Source organism: Rhipicephalus microplus, unplaced genomic scaffold (assembly GCF_043290135.1).
Source record: "Rhipicephalus microplus isolate Deutch F79 unplaced genomic scaffold, USDA_Rmic scaffold_19, whole genome shotgun sequence".
Classification (NCBI taxonomy): domain Eukaryota; kingdom Metazoa; phylum Arthropoda; class Arachnida; order Ixodida; family Ixodidae; genus Rhipicephalus; species Rhipicephalus microplus.
Genome location: NW_027464592.1, coordinates 3,197,120 through 3,220,400, shown reverse-complemented (window position 1 = coordinate 3,220,400; position 23,281 = coordinate 3,197,120). Strand labels below are relative to the sequence as shown.

Sequence of the window (23,281 nt, the reverse complement as noted above, 5' to 3'; positions counted from 1 at the left end):
GTCTGTCCAACTTGCCGGACAGTGTTGAGGAGGTAGTGGTCACTGCCGAAATGCATGTTAAGGTTGGACCACTTAGCTCCACCACGTTCCGGATTGTCGGGCCGATGGGCCCTTAACTTCCGCACGCACGGTGGGACAGGGCGAAGAAAGCACATTCGCATTGCACATGCGTGAGACGAGCGTCAGCATCCAAAAAGCCACAGGTAGTGGCAGGCCAGCAACGAGACGCGGTATCAGTCACGCTAGGCACGATGAGGTTTTACGCCATGCGTGGTACAGACGGAAGACCACGCCATTTTGGGGGAATCGGCTAACGCGAGTCGATGACTTATATTTTACGGTGAGTTCGTGTGAGTTTGATTTCGTGCTGTTATGTTTCACATTGGCTTTCCTGGCGTGTGTTTCGCTGCGTATGTTTCAGAGACTGCCAGTCTGCGGGAATTGTTTGCTCCAGATTTTCGGTCCACCTGTGTGCATTAGTGCCGTGTCGACTCGTTCCGGAAGGCTGTTTGCGATTATTTTGAGTCGTGCATTAAATACAGTTCTCTTTCTTTGCGTCGCTGACTCGTGCACTGCGAATTTCGGCTCACTGATCCTCCTGCAAGGAGGCGGGGTGAGGAGAAATGAGTCCGGTGTCTTGTCGCTAGTGGACGATGTACCACATCTGGTAGAGAAGGCACGGTGTGTTACTAGTACTACGTCCTGGTACAACGGCTCCCTACACAGGTCCTTCCCCTTACGAGTGTCATACGGATAGCACTAAGTATGATAGAGTGCATTAAAGTCCCGTGCTATAGTCAAGAGGGACCCTCTGGACAACTGTACAGCCTTAGATAGAAAAATCTTGAAGCGCTGCCCTAAGTATTTTGGGCTGCTGCATACATTGCGAATGAAAATGCTCTTTTTATAAGTAGATCCAGGATTGATTTCAATCATGATGTGCTCAATGTTGCACGGACACATTTCAAGAGTGTTGGTGACGGGCTTATTGCTTATCGGAGCGCCAACGCCTGTTCCTGCTTTCTTTGTGACGGATCGGTAACAGGGTAGCATGACGTTAGTGGTTTGTGTTTTTTGTAATATTATAACTTGTGGTTTCTGCGAATATGAGCGAATAAATTTCTGCAAGGAGTCTTTTGAAGAAACACCCTGCAGTTTCACTGCCAATAATGAATACACTAGTTTGTGCATCCGTCTTGTTGCTATGATGACTGGGCCATTTGACTAGTCATTGCAGCAAATGGAATATCTTTGGAATCTGCGACAGGTGCAACGGTGGTTTTCAGAAACTACTCTATTTTCAAAACCACTGATTGTGCCTCTCCTCCGTGGCTAGCATGTTGCCCTGCATTTGCGAGGCCATCTCATGTAGCTATTTTATGATCTCGCTGAGTGAATACAGCATTTCGTGGATCTACGATCTAGATCTACCCGAGGCCTTGTCCGGTTTACCTCGGCCTTCTTTTTGACATTCCTCTCCGTCTCGCATGATTCAACTAGGGTGATTTCTGTTGAGTGAGTGGGCAGCGTGATGGCTTCCATGGGCTGTTGGTCTCCACCACTTCTAATCTTAGATATCTCGGCCATAAACCTAGTTATCGTGTCCCTCGTTCCCTTATCTTAGCGTTCGAGTTATGCTATGCTAGCCTCTCGTTACCCTTTTTGATACTCTGGTGGCGCACCCTGCGTTACCCTTTCCGAAGCACCGTGACGAACACGGTGGTGGGCTCATGATAGCTGGCCCAGTGTTGCTCATACCGGGACCGAAACCTCCTCCTCTGGAACAACACCTGTCCTCTTGGATAATGAGAGCTGAAGCGTTCTTTAGATCGGAACCTGGAAGCGGTTGTGTTGCGGGAGCTTCCTCTGGAACGGGATTGCCCAGTGGACGAGGATTTGGATCCGCGTCTGGTGCGGGAGCATCCCCTGAAGTGGGGGCGTCCCTTGGAACAGGAGCGCCTGCATAGGCAGCGCCCTCTGCATTCTTGTCAAGATGGGTGCCAGGTCATGTCGCCACCGTTATTGCTTCCAAGGGCTTCTGCCGCCTTTTCTCATCTTTGTCTCCTCACGACGTAATGAGTCTGGTACCGTTTACTGCTGATCTTGTCTGCTATTATGTGCAAACCTCCACACGACTTGCATTTTGGGGTGCATTGACAGCGATCGCCTGAGTTTGACGCCCGATAACCTCTGCACACCATTTCGTTAAGACTTGGTAGAACGTCGGCTTGATGGCCCAGCCTTCCACACGTGTAGCAGTTGTCTAGATTTTTGCGATACAGAAAGCACCACGCAAACACTGGGCCATAACGCACAATGTACGGCGCCATTAAAACAACAATAATGGTGCTAGTATTCTTGATTCTCTTCGCCCCTAACACCAAGGCGTTCCTTGAAGTCACGATCTTTCTTTCTATGTCCGTGGGGGTGTCGCTCAGCGAAATGACTCTTTGCACGTCGAATGCGGGGCAGCCTCATAAGCGTTGACTTCATGGATTTTGCTCGCACCTCAATCGTCTTAATCTTGGTATACCTTAACGCGTTCTCCCTGTCTGGTGTCTTGACCACCACAATATTCCGCTGCAAGCTCTGGCAGAGGACGTCACTGCTAGCCTTGGCTTCGTCAATCCCCGACACTTTCATTGTCACTCTACCTGCGGTAGTTCCTCCAACCTTGGAAACGTCAAGCCCACCATTCGGTCGAAGTGTGATCTTTGCGTCTTCCTTAGTGAGAGAGGGCATCTGTGCTGCCTTGGTCATGTTTCTCTTAAATCTTTTTCCAGGGTGCTGCTCTCCGGCAGACGCTCCGGCATTGGGCGTAGGTCCTACTGTCTTGGTTTCGCGACTCCTGGTGAGTGTAGCCTTATTAGACGAGCGTCTCTCCTCGGCAGCCTGCCAGCCAAAATCTTCCAAAAACAACCCGGGGAATAAATCGTTCCCTTTCACGGTCACTTCAATGATGAGTAGATAATTCTGAAATTTCTTCCTGTAGCTATAAATTGCTGCAAAAAATGGCATCACGCCGGGGTTTTCTCCGGCTTGGTTAGGCATAGATTCCTGTCAGATGGGTCGGCCGAACGTGATCGAAGGTAAAAAAGTCCACCCACCGGCTACAAAAGCTAGTGCCGGCATAGTACTCGTCTTATGTGCTCGTTGGTAACAATCCACACTCAAAACAATTAAGAAAACTCGAAGAAATCATTCCGAAAATTGAGAGCCGCAGTTTTCACAACCTTCCTACTTCAGCTTCTTCTTCTTCCCCCCTTTACACTATCAGTGTAAAATATATTCATTAATGACCTGGACTGCAATATGCACGTATTGTGTGAAACTCGTATACTGAAACTATTATCACGGACTTCAAGAGAGTGCAGTGAAGAGTAGTAATATTTATATTTAACAATTTCTCAAAAGTGCACTGTCTCACAAAACATGTGAAAGCTAACCGCATGGAAGAGCTCGAGATTGGACAGAAATAAATACCTGAATTTCGGAAACTGCTTTACACGAACAATTGAATCTCTGACTTATCGTTATATTATTCACTTCTATTAAAACGAACCTTACGTCACCATGTGCACGATGCATCACGACCTTACGTCGCGAGAAAGAACAATTTATTGATTCGTTTTTCTCCTTAGGACTATGAAATCGACATCATGTACTTCATTATTGTTGATTTGTAGCCTTTGCCGAACACAATATACCTATTTCTGTAATATCATTTGTCTTATTGTTTCGTTCTATTTTTTGCGATTGTGTTTGTACGTACCTCATTTTGCCCCCCTGTTTCGACAATGCGTCCGCACCATTATATATTTAAATGTAGCATTCTCTAGTACTCTACTACACGCTCTCTCTCTCAGTTCAGAACACCGGTGATACCAGCACCTGCTAGCCTGCTCTCGCTTCTCAGTCTTTCTGCTCTAGGCAACTATTCCCACGCCGTTTGCAGCCCCATTGCACATATGCACGTGTCCTCCCCACTCGTGTCACTCTTATTTTGTACTCCTCTCGCCTTGCAATGCCGATACAGGCAGCGTCAGCTAGCGAGTTTTTGTGGTGTATTGCCTTGGAGGATTCGGAGCACTTCTGGTAATGATTTTTCTGCTCCATACCGTTGCGCATGCCTGAAAAAAAAACGAAGATGGCTGAGCGTGCTGACTGCCCCAAGGTGGGCAAGAAGGAAGACGAGGACGCTGCGATCATCAACCTGTTGGCCACTCCGGCACTTCTCTTCGCGACCAAAATAAACGGCCCCTTCAGCCGTATACGTCCTGGTCCTCTTTGTGCGTAACAGATTGGTGGAGGTGCGGTGTAAAACAGTGAACGACGAGAGCTTCACCACCAGGACTTCGCCGCAGCTGCCACCTTGCCGGACTTGCACTTGAGCCGATCATAATGGTGCAAGATTAGCCATCTAACGCTTCAAGGCCAACTCCATTGGGTTTCGTGCCATACTACCAAGTCCCACCAACCTTCGGAGGCAAATCGGGAGAAGATGTCGACGCGTGGCTCGTCCAGTACAAGCGAGTCAGCAAGTCCAATGGCTGGGATGCCGCCGCGCAGCTCGTCAATGTGGTCTTTTGCCTTACGGTTACTGCGCTTATGTGGTACAAAAACCATGAGGACACATTGAAGATGTGGGACGTTTTTATTGCGGAGCTGAAAGCGTGTTTCGACTACTCGAGCGTCAAAAGGAAGCGGGCTGAGCAGACATTGTCTCAACACGCGCAGCTTCCAGGTGAGACATGTACCATATATATAGAGGTTGTGCTGACGCTCTCCAAGGTGGTCAATGCTCAGATGTCAGAAAAAGACAAAGTAGCACATTTGATGAAAGGCATAGCCAAGGATGTCTATAATTTTCTCATCGAAAAAGAGTGCCTGAGCTCGGTGTTCAACGTCATTCGGCGTTGCCGAGCTTTCGAACAGCTCAAAATGCGCAGGATTGCTACAAAGTTCCGCCGGCTCACAAATGTTACAACAGTTGCCAGCACCGACATGAGCTCCTGCCCAGACCTGTTCTCGACAATTCGACAAATTTTCGCGAAGAACTTTTTTGCTATGGAGAACAGACACAATCAGCAGTCGATCTCCATTTTGTATGCGACCAATATTTGGTATATGTACCACGTGAGGCTGTGACTGTGCCGCCGCCTTCTACGACCCCTTGACAATCGATTGTTATTACAGCAGCTGTCGAGTACAGCGCACCCCCACAGCAAAAGAGAACAAAACGCTTGCCAGCTCCTCGCCATGACCAGCCCCCTAAGCGTCCGCCTGCTTCACGTTCCTCGGTCTATCCCTATGATATACGGGACAAACCAACCCACTGCGCCAGGGAAGATAATGTTCGATTCATCGACGAAGAAACAGTGTTTCGAGCTCTCACAGATTGCTACTCCTGTGGTGTCCCAGGACATATTTCGCGATTTTGCAACTGTCGACGTTGCAACCATACCGCAGTATGGCCACCCACCACACTTCGAACGGCCTTCCGAACGACTTCGCGACGACCCGCGAGCAACGTACTATTGCCCACCACAACACTCTTCACGATCGTCTGATCGACCGCACGACGACCCGAGGGCAACACACCTGCTGCCTCGCGACGACTACTGGACACACAGCTTCCGGAATCACTCCCCTACATCTGACAGGAGCTTGACGCCTCCACCAATTTGGGTTTCCCGTTCTCTTTCACCGCAGCACCGCCGTCTTCCTTCTCGCCCAGCTTGGGGCTGCCAGCACGTTCACCCTTCTTCGTTTTCTTTCCAGGCATGCGCAACATTCCTTCCTTCGCAGACAAAGCCTGATGTCGCGTATCCGCTGACATGTTTTCTACGGAAGATTATTTCCTTAGAGTGGACTCCGGAGTGCGACTCTTCTTTTCGTCAACTGAAGTTTCCCCTTACGTCGCGGCCTGTTCTTCAACACTTCTACCCATCAGCTCCAGCAGAACTGTACACAGATGCCAGTGGCTTTGGAATTGGTGCCGACCTAGTTCAACGCTATGGTAACCGCGAGCACGTAATCGCCTACGCAAGTTGCTCCTTGAGTAAGCCGGAACAGAATTATACTGTCACAGAACAAGAATGCCTCGCGGTAGTATTTTGGATTCAGTGGTTTTGATCTTACCTATATGGACGCCCTTTTACAGTCGTCACTGACCACCTCTCATTGTGTTGGCTCATCAACCTTCGGGACCTTTGCGGCCATCTAGCACGCTGGAAACTTCGGCACCAAGAGTATAACTTCATAGTCTCGTACAAAAGCGGTCGACGACACGCCGACGCAGATTGCCTTTCGCGCATGCTACTGAGCACTTCAGAGTGTGACGGCAATGACCTCGACCGCCTCGCAGTTTCTGTGTCACCAAAGTTTCCCGACCTCAGTACTTTCAAAGACGAACAGCGAAAGGACACCAGACTATCATGGGTCTGTACAGTTCTTACAGCATGGCATTTCCGTGTACGCAACGGACTCCTGCACAAGAAGAACTTTTCCAGCACTGGCGCACGTTTCCTCCTGGTGCTGCCAAAAAGCCTTCGGAAAGCGATTTTAAGTACTATGCACGATGATCCTACGTCCGGACATTTAGGTTCTGCGCGGCGCTCTACCGTGCTAAGGAATGCTTTCATTGGCCGGGAATGCGACAGTCCGTCGAGGCGTATGTGGCCAGCTGCACGTAGTGTCAATGACACAAACACCCATCTACTGTTTCGGCTGGTCTTTTACAGCCATTGCCACCTCCAAGCACACCTTTCCGACAAGTGGGCATTAACCTCGTGGGCCCTTTTTCAATGTCGGCTAAGGGGAATCGCTGAATAATTGTATGCGTCAATTACCTCACGCGTTACTGCGAGACGGCGGCCATACCAACCGCAACTGCCAGCGACGTCTCCGTGTTCTTACCGAAGCACGTTATTCTCCGACATGGCCCACCTCCCGTGATCATCAGTGATCTCGGACGATAATTCACGGTAGATATAGTAGAAGAGCTGCTTCGACTGAGTGAGTCCCACCTTCGTCACTCGTCGCCATACCACCCGCAAACAAATGGGCTCACAGAGCGCAGCAACCAAATAATTGTAACCATGCTCTCTATGTACGTGGCATCCAACCTCAAGAACGGGGATGACGTGCTACCATTTATAACGTACTCGTTCAACACGGCGAAGCACGAGACAACAGGTAATAGCCCCTTTTTCTTGATGTACGCACGACCACCGCGGCACACACTCGACATAGTTTTGTCATTCTTGACGCACGACAATCCCTCTGTCGCTGAAATCTTCTGCCTCGCATAAGAGGCGCGTCGTATTGCTCGTCTACGCACTTTGGCATGACAGAAAAAATCGAAGGCACTCAACGACGTCCGCCACCAGCCTGTAACTTACCATCCAGGCGACTTAGTGTGGCTCTGGACTCCGGTACGAAGACCCAGGTTATGCCAAGTGTTCTTGGCCACATACGACGGACCGTTTGTTGTTCTCAACAAAATCACGGAAGTCGTGTACACAATAGCTCACCTCACGAGAATTGGTAGAAGAGCCGCTAAAACGAAAGCAGTTTATGTCGCTTGACTGAAGTTTTGCACACCAAGGTGAATCAACTACCCCGCCCAACGGGCTTCGTCTGCGAAGGGAGGAATTTTGCGCATGCCTGCAAAGAAAACAAAGATGGGGAAACGTGCTCGACGCCCCAAGCTGGGCAAGAAGGAAGACGACAATGCTGCGATGATCAACCTGTTGGTTGCTCCGGCGCTTGTCTTCGCGACCAAAATAAGCGGCCTTTTCCGCCATATACGTCCTGGTCCTCTTTGTGCGTAACAATACGTAGCAAGTCTATTCCCTTGGCAGATTGAGAGTGCTCCCTATGTGGTCCATTGGCAGATCTGGAGCAGCTCTGTCGCGAGATCTAATCGACGGAGAAACTTTTTCTGCTCCGTAAAAATTGGCGAATTCGACCGGAAGTCACAAGCTCCGCGTGACATGAAACAGTGCCAACTTTGGGCGCGCCATTGGATGCTGCTCGCGTCAGTGGCGGCCCGCGTAGGAGCTCGCGTTTTGCTCGCGTAGCGTCGCTGTGTGCAGCATGCCCACTCGAAGAGAGACGCACGCATCGCGTTTCACTGTGACCCCGCCACTTGCAAAGCGAGCACGTGCGTTCCATTGGTAGATTCTCGCCTGGTGCCTTCCGCCGCCAAAGTGGAGTGCTCCGGCGCAGAGTTCACCGACCACTCCGAATCTGCCAATAGATGACGCCATTGGTAGAAGAAACCGACTGCTCGCGCTCTACAGCCATTCACTGGTCCCTTTGTACATATGGGCAGTGGATCTTGACCTCCAAAGTGGTGATGGTAGGAGATTTCTCCTTGGCGGTGTTGCAAATTGAAAATTATTAGCGCGCGCATTAACAAAAAGCAGGCTGAGGGTCTCTGTGTCCAATCGAAGTGTTGTGTCTCTCATTGCCCATTAGCAGCGATTATCATCTTATAGTAGGAAAAACCGGTCCACCATTTTCTGCTTTGCGCCTCCCAGGTTTCTCTCCTACGCAACGCTTTGATTAGCGCCAGCGTCAATGCCACCGCCAATCCAAAAGCGCGTCCGCACTTGGCATCGAGCGGATTGAAAGCGATAAAACTCGCCGGCAATTTACCTGCTTTACCGCCTAAAGGCCGCTTCACATGACATAAATGTAGTGATTTTTAGGTTGTGAATTCACTCGCAGCGAAAAAAAGGGCAGTTCGCTCCCACAGCAGTGGTCCGCGGTAAGCATCTAACTTCTAACTTCTAAGCATCTAAGCATCCAACGCACGGTAAGCATCTAACTAGATGCTTACCGTGCGGTAAGCGCGGTAAGCATCTAATTTTCGCTCTGATCGCAGCAGCGGGAGCGAGTTTCGATCGGGAACCGTCGAAATAGGGCTGGTCCGGCCAAGCCGTTGAAATAGAGTCGACGTGCTTGTTTTGGAAATGGCCGATGCTGTGCAATTTAAATTGAATTTAGACGGGAAAGTGTTCTGAAATGACAAAGCAAGTGGGCCTTCGTTACCATTCACGGAAAGTTCATGATATCATAATGCACATTACAATACATTCGTGTCTGTCACAAAGAGTGGTGGCAAGAAGTGGCCGCTCCAGTCGCAAAGCGAAAATCGCGGACCGTTCGTGGTCCATGTGAAACAAGACCGCCATTAGCGACGGTTGCGAACAGAATGATTGGAGTGAACGGAACGATCTTTTTTCGCTGCGATCGCGGCTTGTGAAACATTAAGAGGCTGAAAAACCGCGCCGTGAGGCAGGCGCGAACAATGGCCTTTTCCAGAAACTGACGCGCACCCTCCTACGGTAGCTGCAAAGAGTTATGGGAAATTGGAGCACCGGCGGAGTGTCATCTGCTCGCGGAAGCGTTGGCTCACCCCGTTTCCCACAGCGCGCGGGCGTACGAACGCATCGTTGCGGGAATGTCGTGCGTCATAACCCTGCTTTCATCGGCACAGCCCCGCCACCGTGGTGGTCTAGTGGCTAAGGTACTCGGCTGCTGACGCGCTGGTCACGGGAACGAATCCCGGCCGTGGCGGTGGCATTTCCGATGGAGGTAGAAATGCTGTAGGCCTGTGTGCTCAGATTCGGGTGCACGTTAAAGAACCCCAGGTAGTCGAAATTTTTGGAACCCTCCACTACGGCCTCTCTCACAATCATATGGTGGTTTTTGGACGTTAAACCCCGCTTATCAATCATTCTGCACTCATGGAAGAGGCACCACCCAGAGCAACATTAATTAATGATTAACCTATTATTGATTTGGCAAATTATTCACGTACCCACGAAAAGGCCCATTGAATTGAAAATTTTTACCGGCTTTTGTGGCGAGTCCCGTGTGCTTCGTTGATCGTACTTCAGCGTAGCGAAAGGTTTTCTCTTTTGTTTTATTGTCAGTATGACCGTACAGCTCATTATCAGTACTTTATGCCGGGGACTGTATATCGCGATATGCTTCTGCACGATACGCAGTGCAAGACCATGCACTTCGCGAATGATATCAAAATTACACCCTTATAAATGAATTCAAATCCCACTGTTTTAATACTAATTGCCTGTTTCGAATGGTGCGTATGCGAAATGTTGCACTTGGGACGCTGAAAGTAGTAAAACCCAGCTACCAGCACGTCCGTAGAGCGGATACTTAGCATGCAGTAATTGCTTTCAAACAGCGTAAGACCTGCAGTCTCTGCGTAGTTCCTGCTACCACGACTGCGAGCTGGAAATTGACTTGAGAATTTTGGACCTGACTGCGCAAACAGTAATGACCAGTTAACAAGTGGAGGAAATGTACAACCGAATGGGTGTCAGTGTGCATAATTTACACATTATTCTTGTCTGCTATTTCAGCTCCCGTGATCTCTTGTTTCTTTACAGTTTATGGGTATGCTAATTTAATGATTTGTCGTTTGTGTAGATTTGTCTCTCTAAGCTGCCCAGAACATACAACTATTCCCGTCACCTTTTTCAAAAGGGCCAAGGACAAAACATCTGAAGAGTTCACCCCAGGCGTATTAAGAAAAAACAAATTGTGCAGTATGAACATTCTTACGGTGCTAATAAGCACTCACTACCTGGGCACGGATGATTTGAGGCAGAAAACGTTGCTGTGGAAGGCTGTTAATGGTGAGAATGAGTTCAAAAGCAATGGTGAAAGCCTCATTCAGTGTACGAAAGGTATAAACGGGCACAGCAGTCGCCTACATAAGCTGACAATGGGCAAGAAACTGACGGCGAGTGTAGGTTTTGTATCGATAATCATAAAACTACATCTAGCGCTCTTTGCCTTACCATGAACAAAAAAAAAGAAATATGCTCGTAGCAAAAATAGGTGAGGTCTCTAAGTTTATGGTCAATAAAAAGCCGATGCGATGAAACATAACCATGCAGTAAACAGCAGAATTAACACTACGTAACGGCGCAAAAAAAACAACAAAAAAACTCGCTGGATTTCTCACGCATTCACATGATTATGAGAGACGCCGTAGTGGAGGGCTCCGGAAATTTCGACCACCTGGGGTTCTTTAACGTGCACCCAAATCTGAGTACACGGGCCTACAACATATCCGCCTCCATCGGTAATGCAGCCGCCGCAGCCGGGATTTGAACCCGCGACCTGCGGGTCAGCAGCCGAGTACCTTAGCCACTAGACCACCACGGCGGGGCAAAGCAGTACAAAGCGACGATGTCGTCTCTTGGCGTGATCATGGTACCGTCATGATGACCTTACACATTCCGGTGATCCTTGATGTCCCGATGAAATCGTGCGGGGACGCCATCAAGCGATGATTTCAACATCACTCATCTTGACGCCGACGCCGCGGGGCGCCAAAGCCACCAACGGTGAATTTTTGAAGAGTCATCTATAAGGTTTTCGCCTAAAAACAAACTTGAAACTCGATCGTTTGCGTCCCGTGTCGACGACGTCGAGTGTCCGAAAACAAAGAAACATCACGTGATGAGAGCATATATGACGCCAGGCATCGCCAATAATTGTGACATCATCAAAATATCACGTGACTCATGTGATCACGTCATCGCATGACACCCGACCTTGGTTCAATGTAATCTGATTTAGAGGCAATGCAAACTAAGTTTTGCAGTGCCTCCGATTTAGGAGGCAGTGGAAAGCATGCTAAGTACAGCAAGTTTTCAAAGGATAGTGTGAATGGTAGCGGGCTGGGGCGTCGGCCGGGGACGTGCAAAAAGGGCACTGGCCCCCTTCAAACCACACCGACACCTGCCCACGCCCAAGCTACCCTAGTGCTCTCCCGCAGCCGCGATGCAAGTTGGGTTTGCAACCACGGAAAAATCATGCTGACAGTCGTAGACTAGCGGGGTAGGATAAGTACAGCGACCGAAAAGAAAAAAAATATGGCTTTCGCCATCGAATCGCCTTAGGTGGATGGATAAGAAAACCTGTGAGTTTTTAAAGAGGTATGTAAGCCTCTCACCTTTAAAAAATAGCGTAGTTATTGACAGGTAAAGCTGCAAGTTTAAACTCCTAGCCCCGTAAAACAGCTAGTGAGGACAGAGTTAACAAAGCTTCAGCTTAGCTGCAGCACCAGAAACATCGTAGCCATGAAGTAGCACCGAGCAATGAACGGATAACATGAGTGTTGGGACTTCAGGTCCCAAAATCACGATGCGATTATGAGAGACGCCGTAGTGAAGGGCTCCAGAAATTTAAGCACACGAACCTAAAGCAGTTTTGCCGCCATCGAAAATGTGGCCGGCGCGACTAGAATTCAACCCGTCACTAGACCACCGGGCCGGGTAAGCAATGAATGAAAAGTCCAGTGACTTTCACGTGTTATCACATTCCCGAACATAGCAAGCGTGTCCGCCGCTTTCCTTATTCGGCGTGGTCAGTGAATATTATGGTTATTTGTCAGGAACAACACCGTCTATTATGCGTGAATGAAAGTCAGAGTGATCAGAAGAAGTGTTTCTTCACAATAGTAGCTCCTTACACCAGCCAAACCACTCACGGCGCACGATGGAAGCAGGTGAAAGCGGGAAAGTGTCGTCTGCTCTGACCGCCGGCGCTACGCTCTCCTATAATGCCCCAGCGCCGATTCACCAGGGGAAGGCGCGGCGCTGCCATTTTTGGAATGGTCCATTAGTGCGAGCACACTGTTCGCCACGCAAAAGCAGATCGCGTTTACGCTTCACGGCTTTGGCTGCACAATCTAAAACCACCTGATCTGAACAGCCGTTCGCAGATTCAACATGACGGCAAAGCCGTCCTTGGTGGATCGCATCGGCTCAAATTCTTAACCACTCGTGCAGCACGACGAAGTTTCACGGCCTCAACGAGGACGCGTTTATCTAGAGCCTTATTTGAATTACGGTCACCGAGAACACTGGATGTAAACGGTGAGCCACAAGTCGGCATGCCTATACAGAGTAGAGTGTCTCGCGTTTGCACAGCCGGCTGAATCAGCCGCCGCCGCCGCCGGTTCATTCACTCAGGTCGTTTTTGCTGGCGTATCTCCCGAAACAACGTTTGAAATGATTTGAGCTGTTTCTTTTCAGTATTTTGCAAGAACAAGTAGAATTCAGTATGAAATTTAGTATCAAGAAAACAGACAAAATTGAGTGGATTCTCAAAGTAGCGAAGGCGGCGGTAGTGGCTGTGCATTTCACCAGGGGCAAAATGAATGTGAACACTTTCAACGAGCGCGGATGTGGTTTTCCGGCCCGGAGTCGGATGTTTTCGTTTTCGCTTCACTTCTCAAGTGTCACTATATGGTCTAAGCGTCAGCAAAACTTGTGTTGCGTTTAGTTAGTACATAGCAATATAAGAAGAGACAGTCTGTTTCTTTCCTCGATTCATTTTTTTTTGTTTTTTCTTATAGTTGCTGACCGCTAGGAGGACGTATAGACCAGACGCGTCTCGCATGGGCTCCTGCTTTTCGTGCTTTTTAACCCGAAACAAGGCCAGTGAAGAACCTAAGAGTTTTACAGCCTCAGCCGCCAAGACACGAGGAATCGGCGGACACCAGCTTCTTTTGGGTGAGTGCATCCTGTCTCAAGATATAAGACTTAATTCCCGACAAGCGCGCGTCCAGTTTATTAAGCCTAACGCCAAGTTCGTTCCTGAGCAAAGCAGCGCGGCGCGTGCACAACGCGCTCAGGCGTTCTTGACGGCACGGCGCGAGCGCTCGCGCTCACCGTGGCGAAAAGCTTAGAATGAGCAGAGACGAAGCCGCAGCAAGCGAAATGCAAAGAAATCAGCAAGACGAAGGAAATACAATGCAAACTGACCCAGTGGAGGCAAACAAAACAACAGAAAATTTGTGGACCTATGACGCTGGCAGTGGCAGAACAATTGCAACGGAAAGCGCTTGAATCACGAGAAATAAGAAAGACAAGGCTGTCGCCAATCCAAGGTCACCGGCCAACCAACCCACAGAGCAGCCACCTATCAATGAGCAGACGCTAAAGTCATCACCAACGCAGCAACAACGCCGGCCCAAGATGCAATCTCTGCCGCTCGATGACTTCAAGATCGTCTACCGCCCGCAAGCAGGTCTTGACCTCGCTAAATGGAACACCGTCGCTGTCATGCATGCCATCGGCAGAATGAGTGGACTATCACAGCAAGACTTTAACCACAAGGTACGCGTACAAGTCCAGAGAATAGAAAACCTAATCATAGCAAGCACCGCCGCCAAAGAAGACGCCAAGAAGCTGGTAAGCATCCAGAAACTACATCTTGGAGGAAATTTTTACACTGTGAACGGCAAATCAGAACACCGGACGATGTCTCCAGAGGCGTCATCAGTGGCTTGATACCCGGTATGAGCACCACAGAGCTCATGGCTGGAATTCGCGCACCGGCAAGATACACAGTTCTTCATGCCCGAATGCTAGGTCAATCGACCGCGGCAGTCGTCTTCTTTGAAGGACCGCACGTTCCCTACTACATAATTTTCCAGAGCGTAGATTTCCGCTGCAGACCATATCGTAAATCAGTGCAGTATTGCCGAGCTTGTGGCAATACGGGTCACCGCCAGGACGCCTGTCCGAAACCTATCCCGGATTTCTGCTATAAATGTGGCAAGGCCGGACAAACGCAGGGACACGAATGCGCACCCATCTGCAAGATCTGCGGGAAAGGACACGAAACAGCAAGTAAAGAATGCAAAAGGAGACTAAAGCAAAGTCCACCACCCTTCAACGTAAGACAACAGTGCCTCAACAGGCTTCAAGAAATAGACAACAACTGGAACGCTAGCGGAGAAGAGATCCCTGAGGTTAGCATATCGGCCGCTACCTCTAACAGTAACAATGAGGGCCGCGTCTCCACGCGCAGCAGTTCCAAGTTAAAATTGCGTTCGAGTTCGCGCTCCCACTCTCGCACGCGTTCCGTCTCTGCGCGCAGTAGATCCAAATCAATACTGCGTTCCAGTTCACGCCCCCGCTCTCGCACGCGCTCGCGTTCCGTTAAACGTGCGAGCTACGTTGCCATGGCAAGTGGATCTAATGACCGCAGCAGCTTAACCTCCTCGAAGTCCGACACCTCATCCATACAGGGTCTCGAAGATAGACTGAAAAACCAGCAAGAAAAGCTCAGAATCAGCACAGCCAACTGCAAAGCCAACAAAGTCTCATAAATAAACTGCTTCAGAGTCAAAAACGACAACAAGAGCTCATTGACAAACTACTTGAAAAGTGCACGCATCAGCAAGGACATTCGAACAATGCAGAACAACAATATCAAGCACAAGCAAACTCAAGCACAGAGCCGGCAACGACGCTGACCAAGGTAGGCGTCCAAGTCCTAGTGAACGCAAGGTGCACGATATTCGAAGAATCTTTCATGAATAACATGCACGCCACGATGGAAAAATTGTCCAGTCTGCAATAGAAAAAACAGCCTCAATGTTTGAACACAAGATCACTGCGCTTAATGCCAAAATTGATGGGATTGCTGCGCAAGTCAACAATTTCATCGCGCACGTGAAGAAAACTTACGTAACCATGGCACAGTTCGACAGCTTGAACAACCCACGCCAAATGACTCGGAAGGAGGCACGAGCGAACAATCACAATGCCTCTCGCTCAGTCTCGCCGAGTCGCGATGGCAGGCGTGACATCGAATCGATTGACGATGGCAGTCCCTAACCATAAGTATAAGAACCAACATTCAACTTTACGCATATGGCAATGGAACTGTCGGTCATACCACCCTCGACACGCAAGCCTACAAGAATTTATCAAGCTTAACCAACCAGACATCATTGCACTTCAGGAAACCAACACGTAGAACGTACGACTGCAAGGCTACACGACCTGCGCACAAACCCATCGAACTGCCATACTTGTCAAGAAAGCACTTTCAACGCAAAAACACGAAATCGAGGACACTCAAATAGAGCATACCCTGATAGAGATTCTGCCGGAACGAAAGACGCAGCAAAGTCTTTTCATAACCAATATATACAGCCCCTCACGAGACCAACTACCAGACTTCGATCACTTCATACGAGAAATCAGGAAGCGCACAAATGGCCACCAGATCATAATAATGGGAGACTTTAACGCCTCTCACACGGCATGAGGCTATCATATCACCACGAGGAAGGGTTCTAGAGTGCACGATACTGCTCAACATCACAGACTAACGCTGTGGAACGACCTTCTTCAGAAGACGAGAATCGGGAACAGCGTCTCCAGGGATACAAATCCGGATCTTACATTTACGGCGAACGTCACTAGGGCAGAGTGGAGTGTGCTACCGGAAACTTTAGGTACCGATCATCACATCATCCAACTTTCCGTAGCGCACACTCGTAAACAGACCAAGACTGGAATAGCGCGGTTAACGGAATGGCAATCCTTTAGGAATGACCTCGACGTTGAAACCACCATAATCGACATTGAAGACTGGTTTAAGAATGTGCTCAAAATAGCCGAACGCTACACTAAGGACATACAGCTTGACGTCGATACACCCGCCGTCGACGCGCATCTCCTCCACCTTTCGGAGGCTAGAAGAGGACTTCTAAAATGGTGGACGCGGCAAAAACTAAACAGAAAGTTGCGGAAACGCATTTCTCTCCTCACCGAGCAAGCTCAAGATTATGCCAACCGATTGGCCAGGCAGAACTGGCATGCTTTCTGTGACAAGCTGCAGGGAACTCTGAGCACCAAGAAAACCTGGCGTCTGCTACGCACACTTCTAGCCACGCAACCCTCCAAAGCGGCACAGAAGCAGCACCTTCAGAGGCTTATTCGAAACTACGCCGGTACAGAACACCTTCTAGAAGAATTACAAAAGAAGCTCTGTGGCGATGCACCCACTAGGGCTTCAATTCACACCAAAGAATACGCTGGCGCACCAAATACTGAACTCGACCGGCCCTTCAGCCTGGCTGAGCTGCACACAGCCCTAACGAAAATAATAAGAAATACCAGCCCCGGAATAGACAGGATTGTCAACAAGCACTGACGCAACCTACCGCACCAAGCCACCACAGCTATTCTCCGTCATTACAACGACTGCTGGGATAAAGGAGAGCTACCTGCGGTATGGAAGCACTCGGAAATCACCATGATCCCTAAGCCTAACAAACCAGTCGGCATCGAGAACCTACGCCCGATTTCTCTCACCTCGTGCGGGAGAAAGCTGTTCGAACACATGGTGCACGACCGCTTAACCCAGTACCTGGAAAATAGTGGACACCTACCGGACACCATGTTTGGCTTCAAGCAACATCTTTCGACGCACGACGTGCTCTTACTACTCAAAGAAGACCTCCTTGATCACCTCACCCATCGAAGTAAGTACTCCATACTCGGAGTTGACGTCAAGGCGGCCTTCGATAACGTCAGCCACGGCGCGATCCTCAACAACCTCGAAGGCGTTAGCTGCGGCATTAGAACCTACAAGTATGTCAGAAACTTCCTGACAGACCGTACAGCAACTGTGGGCATTTGCAACATCCGCAGCAAAAGCTTCCAACTACCGAAAAAAGGAACGCCGCAGGGTTCGGTCATCTCGCCATTACTTTTCAATGTGGCTATGATCAATCTGCCAAAAAATCTCGACAAAATACCTGATTTAAGGCAGGCGATCTACGCTGATGACATCACGCTCTAGACCAGGGCTTCAAACACTGGGAGACGAGAGACCTGCCTACAAACCGCCGTAGATGCCATCGAACGGTATCTCACAGACTGCGGTCTCTGCTGTGCCCCCGAGAAATCCGAGCACCTCGTCCTCAAAGCGAGAACAAGAGGCAGACCCCCTCTATACGATGAGCCCGACCCTAGTGTAACGCTGAAAGGGACCTTAATTTCAAAAGTCGAGACCCTGCGAGTGCTTGGAGTTCACACCTACAAGGATGGATCGGGAGCTGCCACCATACCGAGACTCCAACGGACACTATCACAACTCACGCACCTCGTCAAGAGGATCGCGAATCGATGAAACGGACTCAAAGAGCACGACACGCTACGTATAATGCAAGCTCTGTTCACCAGCCGCATTACGTACGGCACGCCATACCTAAATTTGAAAACCACTGAAATTGAAAAACTTAATATCATGATAAGAAAGGCCACTAAAGTAGGCCTCGGAATTCCGCCAATGGCCTCTACCACACGTCTCCTAAAGATGGGCGTCCACAACACGTGGCAAGAGCTCATTGAAGCGCATAGGAATAGTCAGCTGGAGAGGATCAAGCTGACGCCCACGGGGAGGTCAGTGCTCCGGTGCCTCAACTACAGCGACACGTTCATCGCCGATGCAGACCGGAAAAAGCGCATCCCGCTGTACATTAGAGAGTCGCTGTCCATCGCACCTATTCCACGCAACATGCATCCTACTTTCCACAAAAGTAGACGCAAGGCTAGAGCTAACGCTATTCGACGAAAGTTCAAGCAAGACCCGGACGCCCGCTACACTGACGCAGCCAAGTATCCGCATATAAACGCGTACGCTGTCAGCGTCGTCGATTCTCAAGGCCGAAAATTAGCGTCAGTCACAGTCAACGCACTCAATTCAGACGCCGCAGAAGAATCGGCAATCGCTCTAGCAACGACAACATGTACAGACGCCGCGGTGATTTTCACCGACTCACAAGCCGCCTGCAGAAATTTTGCTAAGGGCCGTATCTCAGCCAATGCCATCAATATTTTGAAACGGCGAAGCACTCCACTCCCATACACTTGTGTATTATGGGTGCCAGGACACGAGGGTCTGCAGGGAAATGAAGCGGCCCACGCCGCTGCCCGCGAGCACGTCAGCCGGGCTGCCCCTGCCCTCAGGACATTCGACCCGTCGTTGAAGAGACGGAAGTTGTTCAAAACACCTACTCGTCGTTACTCCAGCATTACAGGCTGGAGCGACGAGTGTACCCTCCACCACACCCAAAACTTACAAAAGAGGAAAGCGTAATACTGAGACGCCTGCAAAGCAGCACATACACACAAGGGGCCCTAATGCACCGTCTCTACCGAACGAGATATAGCTCTATTTGTCCGCTTTGCAACGTACCGGACACCCTGGCGCACTTGCTTCTTGCATGCCAGTGTATTGCCAGACGTAATCTGCAACAACACACGACTGATAACGAAGCAGGACCAACGAACGAAGATCTAACCGAAACGTGGGAGGCGAAGCTCGCCCTCGAGGACCTGGAAGAGCAACAACAACTCGTCGCCAGGGCCAAGAGGGCAGTAGAAGCCAGAGGGTTCCTGGACTAAGGAGCCCTACCACCTCAGGATGACATCGGGCATTGCTCGGAACACTGTTTCAAAATAAACGTTTACTTCTCTCTCTCTTATAGTTTCCGATGAATAAGTTCTCTTTTTATATTGCCAAGGTTTAGCTTCCGCTGCTTAACATCTATCTACACATGGTAGCCTTTAGGGGAGATGGTAGAATATTTAGTAACTACCACTGCATCATCATATTGTAACAGTAAAATGTGGCTAACGTACACATTAGTTACTCCTTTGGCTTTATTCATTTGGGAGCCTGGTTCATCAAGCAACAATGTTTGCCGGAGAGAATGTAAGCGGCACTCACTGCGCTCGTCGGACAATGGATATCCGGACACAAACGGGTCGTTGTCTTTCCTGTCGATAAACTGACCATAGCGGCAAACAAACAGAGAGCAAGTCGCATTGCATTTGAACCTCTTACCGTGGCGAGCCGCATCTGGACTGAGCGTGCCCACTGCCTGCTCCCATTAACGCCACGCGTTGTGGCCCATTAGTGTTCAGCCTGTGGGTGCATTGGTCTGCCGGCGTCGGCAGCGAAGCGCGCCTAAAGTTCATTTGCTACAAATGCCCGACGGGCAACTACGATCGTTTTAAACAGGAAATTTTCTTTACGCTCCAGTTTCCCAAATACACGTTCCCATGCCTTCCTGCATCAAAAGAAAGGGTGAAATGATGTGAGGATGTCGATGTTTGTTGTGACCCATGGAGTGTTTGTCAAAATAGTTCATTTCCTGGTACGTAGTGTTTATTTAAAGGGAGGGCGAGTGACGGTGCAGCTATTGCAATATTTTACTACCATGACGGCATTGTTCCGTCGTGTGTTTAAAGGGCCACTCAGGAGGCCCCACACCAAATTTTAGTTAAACCATTGAAGTTGTTGGGTGTGCACGTGAGTGGTTTTATTATTTTTTTATCAGCCTTATTTTGACGTTCACGGCCTATTTCTGCGGGATCGCTTGGAAACGCTGGCTTAGACGCTGTAGAATTGATGAGCACAATGAGTGCATGAACGCGTAGGAGTGTTCCACGGCTGTCGTGTGCTGGATGCGCTGACCGCGGGGACACGAACGCCTGCGAAACGCCGGGCACATTAGCCCCGCACTCATTTGCGATTCACGGGAAAAGATGAGAAAAAAAAAGACGTGCACATTTCCTTATTGCGTCTCATTATTCATCTCACGTTTTATTCATCTATTCAAGCTACAAATTACTTAACTACGCATGCCGTGTTAAATAATTTAAGCCATGTCACGTGGTATACTGTTGACAACCTCAGAGCACACTTGTCTACGTAGATGACCAACGTCACAGCGTTGCCGTATACGTAGGGCCATTCATACGAGCACGTCATGCCCTCAATATCTGGGCGTGCACCCACAAAAGGAAGGGGGAGCAGCGTACATCTTAAAATTTGGCCCATTTGCGTGGCGCGTAGCGTTGCAAAGTTTGGCAGACGTGATCATGATCGCCTCATCTACGCATTGCGTTTGTCAACTCAAAATTGTCAAACCTCGTGAGTAGCCCTCTAAAGAAAAATAGGTATAACATCGTGGCAAATTTCGTTCAAGTGTTCTTCAATCATTCACAACGCTTCAAAAGAAGTAATTGAACGGTGATATGAAGAAAACGGCGGAGGTGTTAAAAACGCAGCACAGGCATGAAAAACAGCAAAATATTTTTACGGGCATTCATCAATATGTCAGGCTTTCACCATCGCGCTTGTTGAGCGAGTGGTCTTCCTGCAACTATTTATGATGTCATTGTTCCTTCCTAATTGCCGATAATAACAACGTTCAGGTTTTGTAACAGCGTTTGCGTCGTTATGCATATGTGAGTCTGCACGCTGTGTAATCGACGTACTGCGAAATTGTCGAGGGCGGCGCCTTGTTGGAGCTTTGCTAACTCAGTCATCTGCAAACACGACCTTCTGCTATCTGTGGTTGCAAGCGCATTTATCGCGTGTGATTGATGGAACGGTTGCTGTTTCTACGCAATTAATTCATTTCTAATTGAGTTATAATTACTACAATGCACATAAATACAACAATAAATGTGCCTTATGTTTTTTCTTACCTAAGTGCCTCGTGCATTCATTTGGTTGTCTAACAAAGAAACGAGAACGCAGCAAAACTTTACGTTCTTTCTTCAATTGTTGTATGGCAACCGTGTGTTGTATATAAGACCGCCAATAAAGACGGGGAATCGCGATCTATGCTCACATGCTGGCGTCCAGTACGGGTATCGAGCCGTACGCCACAAAAATTGATACTCTCATTTTCCGTCAGCCGAGTTGAACGGACAAACGAGCGCAGAGTTGATTTCGTGTTGAGACTTGACAATCAGATGCAATGCAAACGTTTATGGTAGCATGTTTTTATCATTTGTGACTAGTTCTGGCGCAACAAATGCATTAGTCACAAACATCTGGTGAATCCAAAGACTCCATACGACATATCGGTCACATACCTTGCACTGTGCAAGCTGTTCTTGAAGATGGGTGATGTAACTACATACTAACATGTACCGCGGATCGCTCGAGGAGCCACGCCCCACCACGGTGGTCTAGTGGCTAAGGTACTCGGCTGCTGACCCGCAGGTCGTGGGTTCGGATCTCGGCTGCGGCGGCTGCATTTCCGATGGAAGCGGAAATGTTGTAGACCCATGTGCTCAGATTTGGGTGCACGTTAAAGAACCCCAAGTGGTCGAAATTTTCGGAGCCCTCCACTACGGCGTCTTTCATAATCATATGGTAGTTTTAGGAAGTTAAACCCCACATATAAATCAATTCGAGGAGCCACCGAAGTTACCAGTTATGAAAGAGCATTTTCAACTTATTTTACTGCTTGAAACGACTTAGTGGTGTGCATCTTCTTTGAGTAGATTATTTGATTTATTTCTTAAACACGCATATATATCCAAATGAGCAGCAGTTTGTCGTACAAGAACCCGTGGTGGTGCCCTCGATGCCATGAAAATTTGGGTATGCGAAAACAAGAATTACGCCGACAGTAAAACAAAATGCGCTAAAGATCGCTAAAAGTGCGCTAAAGATCGATTGAAGTGATTGCCGAGATTTTCCTGCTCATAATGCTGAATGTAAACTTCCGTGATATCTGAGTGCTGCTTGCTTAGCCCGTTACTTCTTCATTAATACTTGCTTCTGTGTGTTGCTAGCAGCTTGTTAAATGTATTTTACTGCTGATGCATATTTCCAGTGAGTAGCACTCTGAGATAAACCGATATGCATATCGACACGTATAAAGTACAGAGAGCTAAAAAAATAAACGCCAGCCTTTTCGGAAGGCGCAGCACAGTCACAGCGAAAGCTATAGAAGAGTGGCCTGTCAGAGCCTTTTCTGAACACTTATTGGGTAAGTGCTGCAAGAACTGTTGCTTGATGCCCACTACGGCATTATTATTTATATCTTAGAGTAGTAGGCCTGCATTCTCTATGCTACTTTTCGTCAATTTTTTGAGAAGCGTGGTATCCGCTATACTATTGCGAGAAATTTTGTGCCAATTGTTTATGCAGTGGCTCACGACGGTGAGGAATTTTGACTAAATGGGTATGCGCCACATTTATTACCTGAACAAAAACAAGCTTTTGTGATGGGTTGGAGCAACATTGGACAACCCACTCGTTACGCCATTCGCATTATGCGATGACTGCTTGTTCTTTTGCTGTTTCAAAACCATTTATAGGTCGTAATGACGCGATTGCTCTCCCTAAATCAAGCCTACCTAAGGCAAGCTTGCCAACAAGTCCCAAGCACTGGCGTTATTATTGGGCTGGCACCCAGCGCACTCGGGTTGAAGCCCCACTGCGGCATTGGTACTAGACTTTTTTTTTTCAATTTTGCGTGATGTAGTTACAGATACCGGCGGCAGCGGCGGTCAACAACTACGACGCTGCGCGAGACCCGAGTTGTGATTTCATAACAGCTATCGCTGTAAAACATCGCAGATCGTAATTTACGGATAAATAAATGCAG

At 48.8% G+C, this 23,281-nt stretch overlaps 1 protein-coding gene across 2 annotated transcripts in view; it reads left to right on the top strand.

Moving 5' to 3' along the window:
* LOC142785234 (uncharacterized) overlaps positions 1–23,281 on the top strand; it is an 80,214-nt gene that overhangs the window by 21,391 nt on the left and 35,542 nt on the right. Inside the window, exons 1-2 of one of the 2 annotated variants that reach the window (XR_012888882.1) lie at positions 2,235–2,851; positions 13,412–13,568. The gene's annotated coding sequence lies outside the window, so the exon portion shown is untranslated. Of the gene's footprint in view, positions 1–2,234; positions 2,852–13,411; positions 13,569–23,281 lie in introns of those variants that run through there. The other variant, XR_012888881.1, reaches the window with a different exon arrangement.